The 11,085-nt window shown below is 46.7% G+C and overlaps 1 long non-coding RNA gene across 1 annotated transcript; it reads right to left on the bottom strand.

Moving 5' to 3' along the window:
* Positions 1 to 5,583: 5,583 nt before the first annotated feature.
* LOC124083362 (uncharacterized) lies at positions 5,584 to 10,884 on the bottom strand. Its single transcript, XR_006848713.2, has 4 exons — positions 10,609 to 10,884; positions 10,184 to 10,411; positions 8,706 to 9,313; positions 5,584 to 7,001 (listed from the first exon to the last, which is right to left on the bottom strand). It is a non-coding gene; the product is annotated as an uncharacterized LOC124083362 (long non-coding RNA).
* Between the last annotated feature and the right edge of the window lie 201 nt (positions 10,885 to 11,085).

Below are 11,085 nucleotides of genomic sequence, written 5' to 3'. Positions count from 1 at the left end.
CCAGACACAAAGCCTTAGTTGGGAAGGAATGAGGAACCCCTGTGCTAGTTCTATTTTTGCTGAAGTTTGAATACAGTTGGTCCCCAGGTGGCACTGTCGGGAGGCAGTAGAACTTTGAGGTGGGGCCTAGCAGAAGGGCCTTGGGTCACTGTGGCATGGGGCCACTCTCCTCCGCTCCAGTTGGGGATGTCATCACTGCCTGCTCCTTCCTGCGTTTCCACTCTTGCCATCCACCATGATGTGACGCAGCCCAGACTGAGCCAAAGCCAGTGCTGTGCTCTTGAAGCCCCCACCTGCGAGGGGCCTCCGGGATACCTCAGGTGAGGTCCACAGATCAGAGGAAACTGCCACAGAAGAGTGTCACACTCGCAGATTCCCAAGCAGAGGGGGCATCCCAGGGCACCAGAGGCCACGTGTTCAGACAGTGGAGAGAGATACGGAGAGAAACAGGCAAAAGCTTTCGTTGTGATTCTCAGGGAAGGAATAGGCAAGGCAGGGTCAGGGGGAGTTTTAATATGGGAGCAGTCTCTGGGGCTTGGGGGTTGGCCCCAGTTGCCCCATACTTGGCTCTGGAGTGACTGGGCAGAGGGACAGTTTCTGGGAGTTTGAGAACACAATAAAAGAAGTGGTTGGGGTAAGGCTCTGGATCTTGGGGTTTTAGACAGGCAAACTCAGCAAGTGAGTCATTTGTTCTCTGGGAATTAGCTAGTCTTACAGGGACTAGGATTTTAATTCATGTACGCATTAGGTATTCATGAAGCTGCTTCTGTGTGCTGGGTTTTATGCTAGGAGATGCACATTTTCTCTGCCTGTGCAGTTTTTAGCCTGGGAGGATCAGCAAAGTCCCAACATGTTAGAGTATCAAAAACAAAGAATGGAAGTGTGCCAGCAAGGTGGCAAAATAAACACTCTCCAGTTCCACTCCCCGCAACAGAAACTAACCACCCAATAACCACGGGAAAGAATAGCATCCCGAATAGCCCAGAATTCAACCGTGAGGCTGACACACCCCCTGGACCGCAGAACCAAGGGAGGCTCTGACCAGTTGCTGAGAGAACAGTTCCCTTTGGGCATGCCACCCATCCCGCAAGCGGACACTGCCACGGAGAACTGGGTTCTACATGGACCAAGGAAATGCAGGTGGACCTTCGGCTTCTGCATCACTCCAGCCTTTCACAGGAGGCTGCCACCTATCTGTCCCCGGGGAGGGAGGGCACTACCAGGGCTCAGAAAGAGCAGGGGCAGGGCTCCCAGCAGTCTTGGCTGCTGCTCTGTGTTCTGGTCAATGGAGGAATCACACCAAAGAAACCAGCTACCACTTCATGCTACATGGGCCCCGGGGTTGCCGAGCTTGGCTCCGTGGCCAGAGTCCACCCAGCCCATCTCACCACGGAAAATGACCCCTTAAGTGAGGAAATGGATATACTAATTAGCTTGCTTTAATCAGGCCACATTCTAGACGTTCTAGACAAAACACTGCAAGTGTATCCCACAAATGTATAAAATTTCCATTTGTTGATTAAAACTACATAAATAATTGAGAATAAAAAGACATGATTAATACAATAACCAAATCTGTCCTCTTGGGCAAAAAAAAAAAAAAAAAAAAGTCCAGGAGGGAAGGGAAAGACAAAAGAAGCCAACAGACAGGGTCACAGTGAGACCACAAAGCCAATGGCCAGAGCCTAGCGAGGCAGCACAGGCCGCTAGAGGGCCACAGCCGTCGTGTGGCCAGTCTCAGCGGCCTTGCTGTCCATCTATCAATCCACCAGGAGACTAAGCAGAAAAGCATCTGCGCCAAACAATGAAAAGGAAACATTCTTACCACTGACCTTTCACATACTGGTAATATTTATACTTCAAACTTTCACTAAATCCATGAAATTAATGCCCATCTCTGTGAATAAAAGGTTCATGAGGTCCTTTTGTTGGGATTTTTTTTTCAAACAGTATTAAATACGTAATTAATTTTCCATTAAGTTTGCCTCTTCTACAGTGTTTTTAATAACAAAATGTTAAGAAACAATCCAACATTGTAATCAGGAATGGATGTCCCTGGGTCTCCCACGGTCCTGGAGCACTGCCCATCTGCCCCGAGGGACTGCTTTCACTACTGTGGTTGCCAACTCCAGAAAGGAGCCCCTGGTGACCAAGATTTGTACTTTGAAAACAATGCAGTAGTAATCTGTCTGAAATGCATGCACGCAACACACCCAGGGGCCTGGGCTGGGTGATAAACCCCTTCTCCACCTCCACGGGGTTTCAGCCCAGGAGGTGAGGACGGATGAACAAGCTTGTTCTTCCGTTTCCTCCTTTCAGGTGGCCCATACCCGCAGTTGTTATCCTTAACTATCTCTCTCTTTCTACTCAGATAAATCTTCCGATTCTCCATGCCTGTGTATCACATATAATGCTATTTATCATTTCTAATATGCTATAACCTAGAGATAGTCTTGATGACTTGTATCACTTTATTTTTTTTAAAGTCCATTAGCTATTGTTTTCAGTAACAATTCAACATAAGGTTGATTGTGTTTTATTAATAAATTGTCTTTGCCAATATCTTACATCAGTTCCCTGGACATTAAGTGATAGCCCAGTGTGGCCAAGCCACCATGCTGGGTGGTCGTGTGGGAAGGCCAAGTTGAGCACTGTCCCTGTTGCATCCACTACAGCCCAAGTGTAGCAGAGAACTGAAAACAAATCTTAGCTTTGCTGTATCAAGCCAAAACATTTTTATAGAAATCAGCCTCTACACTGACCACATGTATCAAATGTACTGATGTGTCACATTATACCTTATAAATATGTACAATTGGTATATATCAATTTTTTAAAAATATTTTTAGTTGTAGATGGACACAATATCTTTATTTGATTTTATTTATTTTTATGTGGTGCTGAGGATCAAACCCAGTGCCTCATGCATGCAAGGCAAGTGCTCTACCACTGAGCCACAACCCCAGCCCCTAATGATAATAATAATTTTATAAAAGAAATCCAGCCTCTGCACTTTCAGTTGCCCAAGATTTTCAGAAATTGCCAGCATATGGTAGAGTATTAGAGTTTAATTTAAATATCCAGGCTTAATTAATTCTCAGAACAATCTTTGAGGCAGGTCTTCTCAGAGGCCTTTCAGAGTTCGAGCACTGAGGCCTCTGATAGTTCTTCCATTTTCCTACCAGTGGTTTCTTTTTTTTAATGAAGAAATGTCAGAAAAACTCTCATTTATTTTAAGTGTTCATACAAACAAAAATTTTAAAGCAAACAAATACAATGCAATATTGCATACTTATTCACAAGGTAATTATGGGTTTTATCATAAAAATAGGAATTCAAAATCCCTTGAGGTAGAGAGAGCTACAAACCCAGCTTTAAGACAGGCATCTTTCACTCCTATCATTGTGAATCTGACCACATGTACAATCTTGTTTGGGGATGATATAAAAAGTATAAATGTGAGTCCCTCTAGGAATATATCCTGGGCCCATTGTTCTCCCTAATGGCACCTATCAAAATATCACAGATCCCGTGGTTTAACACAATTTGATACAAGGCTCCCTGGTAATAGCAAGGATTTTATAATACTCTATCTGCATGAATACATGGGCATATGTCAATAGAGTACATGCATGTGCACACACACACACACACACACACAAAATCACCATCCCCCCAGTAGTAATGTGTAGGGCCTCTTTAGGCTTTGTAACTACAAATACACACCCAGTGAGTTCCAAAATCAGTTTGAAATGTGGGGTAATCTTGTGCAAGACTTTGCAGGAACTATATTAGCCAGCATTCCCCAATCAGGCAAAAACAAAAACAAATTCCAAAAGTTCCCTAAAGGGAGAGGGGAAAAAATGCTGTTAAGAATTCATCATAAAATGCACAAAAATGTGAATCTGAGATTATACTCCAGATTACACTCATCTAGAAAGGGCAGGTTTGGATCCAAAGCCACATCTCATGATGTCCAATCCAGTAAATGTTTTCAGAATGTTGCAATTGCCTCCTGATTTGGAGTGGCTTCTTAAGGTGATATTTGACCCTTATGTGTCCATTCAAGTTCTGTTGACTTTTAGAGACAGAAATCATGCAGCACATAGCTCCCTTCAATACAAAACAAGAGTCCAAACTGCTGACACTGAGAGGTGACACCCGCCTCTAACCAGCCCTTAGTGTTTACATCCACAAGTGACTGGGATGGGCGGAAACATGCAAGTTTATTTACTTGAATCATTTGTATAACAAAATGGATGAATTTCCCAGGTTTATACATACCACTCTCAACTCAAAAACTTTTTATGCATGTGGATAGGCACTTCAAATGTAGAAAAGCCAAATTTACTTCTTAATTACCCCTATCACCAACACCCTATGTTACCCCAAAACTGTTCCTTCCTCAATCTTATTCATGAATGTTAGGGAATTCTATTTAAATGCACATGTGTTAAGAAGGTGTAAAACTGTACATTAAAATGTATAGATGAGTTGCAGTTCACATATGCAAATTTAATTACAAATGAAATGAATTTTATTGTCTACTTAACTGTACATTGAAGCAAAGGGGGATGGAATGAAAAATAAACCAATAAAATAGACCTCTAAACATGTAATTTCTCAGGCCAAAAACCTATATATAATCCTAGATTCCTTTCTTTATCTCATGTATTAGTCAGTCGGTGCTGCTATGACAAAGTACCAAGGAATAGGGGGCTTAAAGAACAGAAATGTATTTTTCAGAGTTACAGAGTCTCGATGGAGTAAAGCTGTCATCAGGGTTGGTTCTCCTGAGGCTTCTTGATGGCTTGTAGATGGCATCTTCTTCCTTCTGAGTCTCCCAGAGTCTTTTGCACATGTGCGCTTGTGTCCCCGTCTCCTTTCCTGAAGAGGTCACATTTATTGGACATACCCTACACATTTACTTCAACCTGGTTACCTCTGTCAGATGCAGTCACATTTTGAGATTCTTGGAGTAAAGATTTGACATCTAGATCTGGGGACACAGCTCAGCCCATAACCCCACCATTCCCTGCCTGCAGCTCAGCAAGTGTATTGACGTCCTCTGCCTCAAGCCTCTGCCCTCATTCAAGCCACTACTCCGAGAGGCCCCTGAGAGTGTCTAATGCCAGTCTTGCTCCTAATTGTTTCTGTGCATTCACCTGAGTGATCTTCCTCAAACCAAATAGGATCTTGCCACTCCATGCTTAAGCCTGGACAGTGGTTGACCACTGTGACTAGAATAAGATGCAAAGTCCTGCAGGACCTACGAGATCCCTCTCTGCCTTTAACCTGGTCTCACACCGTCTCCTTCTGCTCTGTCCTCAGGACGCCTTCCTTCCGCTAATCCTTCCCAACCCAGAACAGTCAGAGCAGCTCTGCTTTCTCATATTCAGGTCCCCACTTACACAGGGCAGTCTCAGAGGGAGGCTTCCACCACGGCTTTACACCCGCAGAGCCCCACCTCACACCTTTCTTGGTACGTTTTTTCTGATTTTTGTTGACTTCTTCATTATCTATTCCCCTCTCTCATCTCCCACTAGAAAATGATCATAAATTCTGCCTGGTTTATAAATTCTGCCACTCCATCCTCCTTTGCTTCAATGTACAGTTAAGTAGACAATAATATTCATTTCATTTATAATTAAATTGGCCTATGTGAACTGCAACTCATATATACATTTTATGTACAGTCTTACACCATACGTGCATTTAAACATTCATTTTTAAAATTTAAATTAAATTTGTTTTTTAACCATCAGATAAAACATAAAAATAATATACATTTGGGGCTATCGTGATGTTTTGATACATGTATATATTGTGTAATGTTTATGGGTTAAATATATCTACCTCCTCAAACATTAATCATTGTTAATCACTAAAAATAATATGGCTTGTTACTTAATCTTAAATTGTGACATTCAGGGATGGGGATGTGGCTCAAGCGGTAGCGCGCTCGCCTGGCATGCGCAAGGCGCTGGGTTCAATCCTCAGCACCACATAAAAATAAAATAAAGGTGTTGTGTCCACTGAAAACTAAAAAAATAAATAAATATTAAAACATTCTATCTCTCTCTCTCTCTCTTTAAAAAAAAAACTGTGACATTCATTATGGAAAATGATCTTTCCATTGAACAGTCAGATAATATAATGTGAATTTACTTTTATAGCCGCTGGTGATACAGTTGGCTTTTATGAAGGAGTATAGTATCAAAAGTAAGCTATCGTAGCAAATCGTGTTAATAATTAGGATTAATTAATACTAAATCAATAAACATTATATGCTCTCTTAAGTAAAACCTTCTAATATCCAGTCTGTTCTTCTTGAAAAGATCTTGACAGCAGGCCAGGTGACCGCCGGGTTGAGTCTCACTCACACCCTGAATCCGATACGTTCACATGATTCCAGATTCTGGAAACACCCACTTGTCAACAGGCAATGGGCTGCGTGTCTGCGTCCCCAGATCGACATGTTGAAGCCCTAATTCCAGTGCGATGATTTGGAGGTGGGGTCCCTGGGAGGCCATGAGAAGGCGAGGTAGAGCCCTCATGGGGGTTTGTGCCCTATAAGAGGAGGCCAGTGCCAGGTGGCCTCTGCGTGAAACCTCATAGACAGACAGCTGCCTGTGCTCAAGAAGCAGGCACTTGGTCAGACTCCAACCTGCAAAACTGCAAGAAATGTGTGTGTTGTGAAGCCACCAGGTCCATGGTACTTCATTCTGTCAGCCCAAACTGATTGAGGCACAAGAATATTCATAATTTTAAAGCTAAATATTTCAGATTGAATCATCAACGAATTAAAAGAAACCAATGTTACTAAGCCCTGAAGCAGATCTCTCCCTGCATAGTCCGAGGTGCGTGGCTGCCCTGGGGAGCTGTCATCACCGTCTCCATGCCCAGAGCAGTACCTTGTGTCTTCAGCAAGTACTTTCTTGTTTACTTCATCATCCTCTTTCAAAAACAGCAGCAGGCTTACCAGGAAATTCTCTATGCCCCTATCACAGACGAGAAAATAAATACACTAAGAGGCCATGGCAGAACCAGGGGGGCTTCCCTTGCCTTGCAGGCTACTGGGCCATCTCCTGGCGGGGAACAGCGGGGAAGCCCCAGTAACCCACCGCTCAGCCCCCGGGGACAGTGCCCTCAGCTTGGCAGAGGAGATGCTGACCACCTCCTGCTGATTCTGAGGCCGTGCCTTTGCTAGCCAAACCTTTTCTACAGACTTTTGTACCAACTGTATTCACAACTCCTTTTCACCAACTCCGGTTCCAGGTTTAACTATGAATGAAGAACTGAAAATAAGGGCTGTGTGTTTTGGAAACATAAGCTGATCATGATACTTGCCCATCTGTGGGGATTAAGCTGTAATACTACTCCCCACAAGGAGCTGTGCGGCCTCCTGTTGGTTGTGTAACTGTGCAGGTATCCACAAGAAAGGAGCGAGTCATGAGGCAGGTATGTAGGAAGCCCTAGGCGCTGCCCGACTTTGGAGAACCCCAAAGGCCACAGGGTGACTTCAAAGTCACCAGCCTCCCCCCTCTGCTTCTGTGCCCTCGGGGAAGTTTTCATGTTCAAATATCCACTGCCTCTGCATCTCTTCCACTTTCACACTAATCTCAATAAAGGGCCTGCGAGTTACTCTCACTAAAAAAGATGGATAACAGCTAAAACTATCACCTTCCTGGAGGCAGTGCACTCACAAAGGTGACTGGCACTTTCATTCTTGCTACTTTGGATATGTGGGAAGCTGTGAGCTCAACTGGAGGCTGGTGTAAAGGGAACAGGGTCCAGAGTCACGGAGCCCAAGGCTTATGCCACTTCCTACTCCACTTTAGATCCAGCTATTATTTCTTAATACTGAAATAACTATACTTCTGACTGGCCCAGGCTTGAGTGTCCCAGTCATCATCCACCCTGTTTGGCCCCAGCCCCACCTATTGAAGTGAGCCTCTAAGCGCGTCACTCCTGCTCCCGTTCGGTCGCTGGTTCTTCTTTCTCCATTTAAATCACATGCAAGGTGCCTCCCAACATGGATCTACCTACTTTTCCCCAGTCTTCCTGTAACTATGTTGCAAACAAACTATATGATTCACAGTTTGCTCTGGGAACAACCCAGAGCAACCTCCAAGTTTGTGTTTATGCTCATCTCCCTGCCTGGAGAGATGACCCATCTATATTGTTTCCTCCTGGCTCAGACTTGTACTGGTTCCCCTGGAGCATGCTGAGATCTAACTCAGTTATGAGGCTACTGGCAACAAAGGGTGGGCTGGGGCAGATGGTGAAGAGAGTAGCATCCCTTCGCAAAGCAATTGTCCAGGGGAGGCCCCAGTAGCAGCCTTTAGCACCCTCAGACCTGTCGTGCACCAGCCAGAGAAGCTCAAAGTGATTCAAGGATTCGGGATTCTCGACTTCACTGGAAGCCTTGGCCGGGTAATCCACTTACATGTCCATTCTGAAACTTTCAAAACTAAAATTTGTTCTGATTTTTCACAAAGTTGTTCCTGAAGCTGCAAGAAATGAGGTCCTTCTAGGTCCACCACATGAGCACACCAGCTCTATGGCATGACCGGAGCTGAGAGTCTGGAGCCCGAGCCTATCATGCCTTTCCTTAGTGCTTCAGTACACCAGGAGTAGCCCTCTCTGCCCTGGAAATCATGGCCTTTCCCCCTGTCATACGGGAAAGTGCAGCAGTCACCTACCTACTCCCTCAGGGGACTGGCTTCTCCAGGTGCTTCCTCACAGTCAGGCAAAGGTGGCTGCGTGGGGCACTCCAGGAGCTCCGTCTGCGTTCCAGTCCAGGTCACGCCCGCCCTTATGCCCAAATCTCATTTTTGAGTGTCCATTTCCTTGGACGTTTCCTGGCACCAACTTCTCTATTAGTCAAGATCCTTTCAGGGAAGAAGAACCCCACCACTTTATAAAACAAGAATATAATGTCAGAAAGTGCCAACAGGGCATCAGCCAACCTAAGAGCAAAGAGGAACACGCAGTGCCCCAGGCCTGAGGAGAGGACAGGAGCCAGTGGGGGTCATCGAACGTCCACGCCGGGAGGGAACTTGTAGGACTGGTACCCCAGCTCCGAGCGGGGTGCGGGCTGGCTGGTGCACGTGTCTCCGAGGCAGCATGAGGAAACTGGCCTGGGTGCTGAGCTGCATAAACCAGAACCACCCCACGGCAGGGTGGCCAGGGGAAGCTTCGACATGTGACAGCATCAGGGAGCAGCAAGGAAGGAGCGAGTCCTTTCTTCTTGGGCCTGTGAGATTCCTCAGACAGGAAGGACGAGCGTGGGCCGGCTCAGACAGCCCAGCTGTGAAGACAGGGTCGAGGTTGGGAGGAAGTGACTGTCAGCAGGTATTCTTTAAGCCCATTTCAAATGCCACCCCAAAGCCTTTCTTAACATCCCCCTAGATGAGTTTCCCTCTCCTTTGAATCCGTACATGAACCTGGTTTCTTTCTGGTGTCGTGTTTTTCCTGCAGCACGTTTTCGCCTGTGCCTGTGTGGGTACCTCCCTCTCCACTTCAGCCTTCCCCATGCTGACACCCGCATGTTACCGGACCCACGACACCTGCCAAAATGGCTCCTTTTTCTCCCTGTCTCCTTTGGCTTCATGACAACTTTATATTACCCTTGTTCACTGCTGGGTCCCCAGTGCCTAGAACTGACAACCAGGCTTTCTGTGTGTGTGTGTGCGTGTGTGTGTGCCCATGTGTGTGCATGCGGGCTCACACGCATGAGTGCACACAGGGGTGTGTGTGTGTGTGTAGTGTGTTTGTGTGTGTGTGTAGTGTGTAGTGTGTTTGTGAATGAATTAAACTGAATTGAAAGCAGTTCAGGGAAGTCAGATGAGGGATCTCTGGGGATTGTGAATATGAAAATGCTGTGGTTATACCGTATGTTGTTGAAGAAAATATCTTTTCCTTGGAGTGATTAAAGGAATCTCACACCCAGAACCTAATTTGCTGACTTCCTCTTCTTCCCTTAACCAAGTCAAAAGGTGACTGCCAAATCCCCCACACGGACTAACGTCCAAAACCTGAAGCCAGTTTCCCACAGCAACAAATACAGAGAACGAGTTTCGCAACCAGGACTAAAGACCAAAAAAATTGTGCTTGGCACAGACTTCTGGAAAGATAAACACAGAGTATGATATACAAAACAAAAGACAATGGCCCTCACCCCCGTGGAAAGGACAGAGTCTCTTGCAAATTCCAGGAAAGCAGAGAGCCTAGAACACCCTGTGGAGTAATCCCTGCTGATGTGGTTAATAAGAACAGTCTTTAAGGACATCCGTTGGATGGAAAAACAGGAGCTCCAGCGCTGACTCCCTCCTGGGGACATGCACCTGAATGGCCAGCCATACGTCACAATGCAGGAGCTGGGGACCCAAGGGAGAGACTACAGGGCCTGGGGAGCACAGAAAGGGGAAGGATGAGGAGGAGGGCAGAGGTGGTTTCTCTCACCCACACAGCCCCTCCCTCCATCCCAGGCAGCACAGAGGGCAGAGTGCTGCCCCGCTACGTGGGGAGAGGGATGGAAGTGAGCCCCAGCTTCGCCCCGGCCCAGCACTGGGCCTGCTCTGGCAAACCCATTGTCAGGCTCACCTGGTACCAAGCCAGCCCTGGCCCCAAGCTCCAGGCTGACCCCCAAAGACCAGGCTGCCAGGCCTGCCTGAGGCTCCAGGAAGCAAGCTGGCTACTGCAGACCAGGTTCAGCCCCTCGGATGGCCCCACAGGCCAGGCTCCAAGCCGGGCCCAGGCTCCCAAGCACCTGGCTCTCCTCTGTTGATACCAGGACCGCGCTGCCCCCAGGCACAGAGCCAGGCCCATCCTCAGGGACCCGGCCTCTGGTTGGCCCTAGCACAGGTTTGCCCCTGTAGACCTTGGTTTCAGGCCTAGTACTAAGCTGGCTGCTGGGGATGCTGGCTTCTGGCCTGTCCCAACACACACAGTCAACAGGGCCATCATAGTAGACCACAGAACGAGGCTGGCCTGTGTGGACATGTTGCAACTGGGCCTGCCCACATGGATGCAGTCTCAGGCCTCCCCAGCAGACCCAGGTCCCAGGCCTGTCCCCATAGA

This window comes from Marmota monax, unplaced genomic scaffold, assembly GCF_021218885.2.
Source record: "Marmota monax isolate L192 unplaced genomic scaffold, Marmota_monax_Labrador192_F-V1.1 WCK01_AAM20220418_F8-fsc00055, whole genome shotgun sequence".
Taxonomy (NCBI): Eukaryota; Metazoa; Chordata; class Mammalia; order Rodentia; family Sciuridae; genus Marmota; species Marmota monax.
Note: the sequence above shows the minus strand (reverse complement) of the source record. Positions and strands in the feature narration are given on the sequence as shown.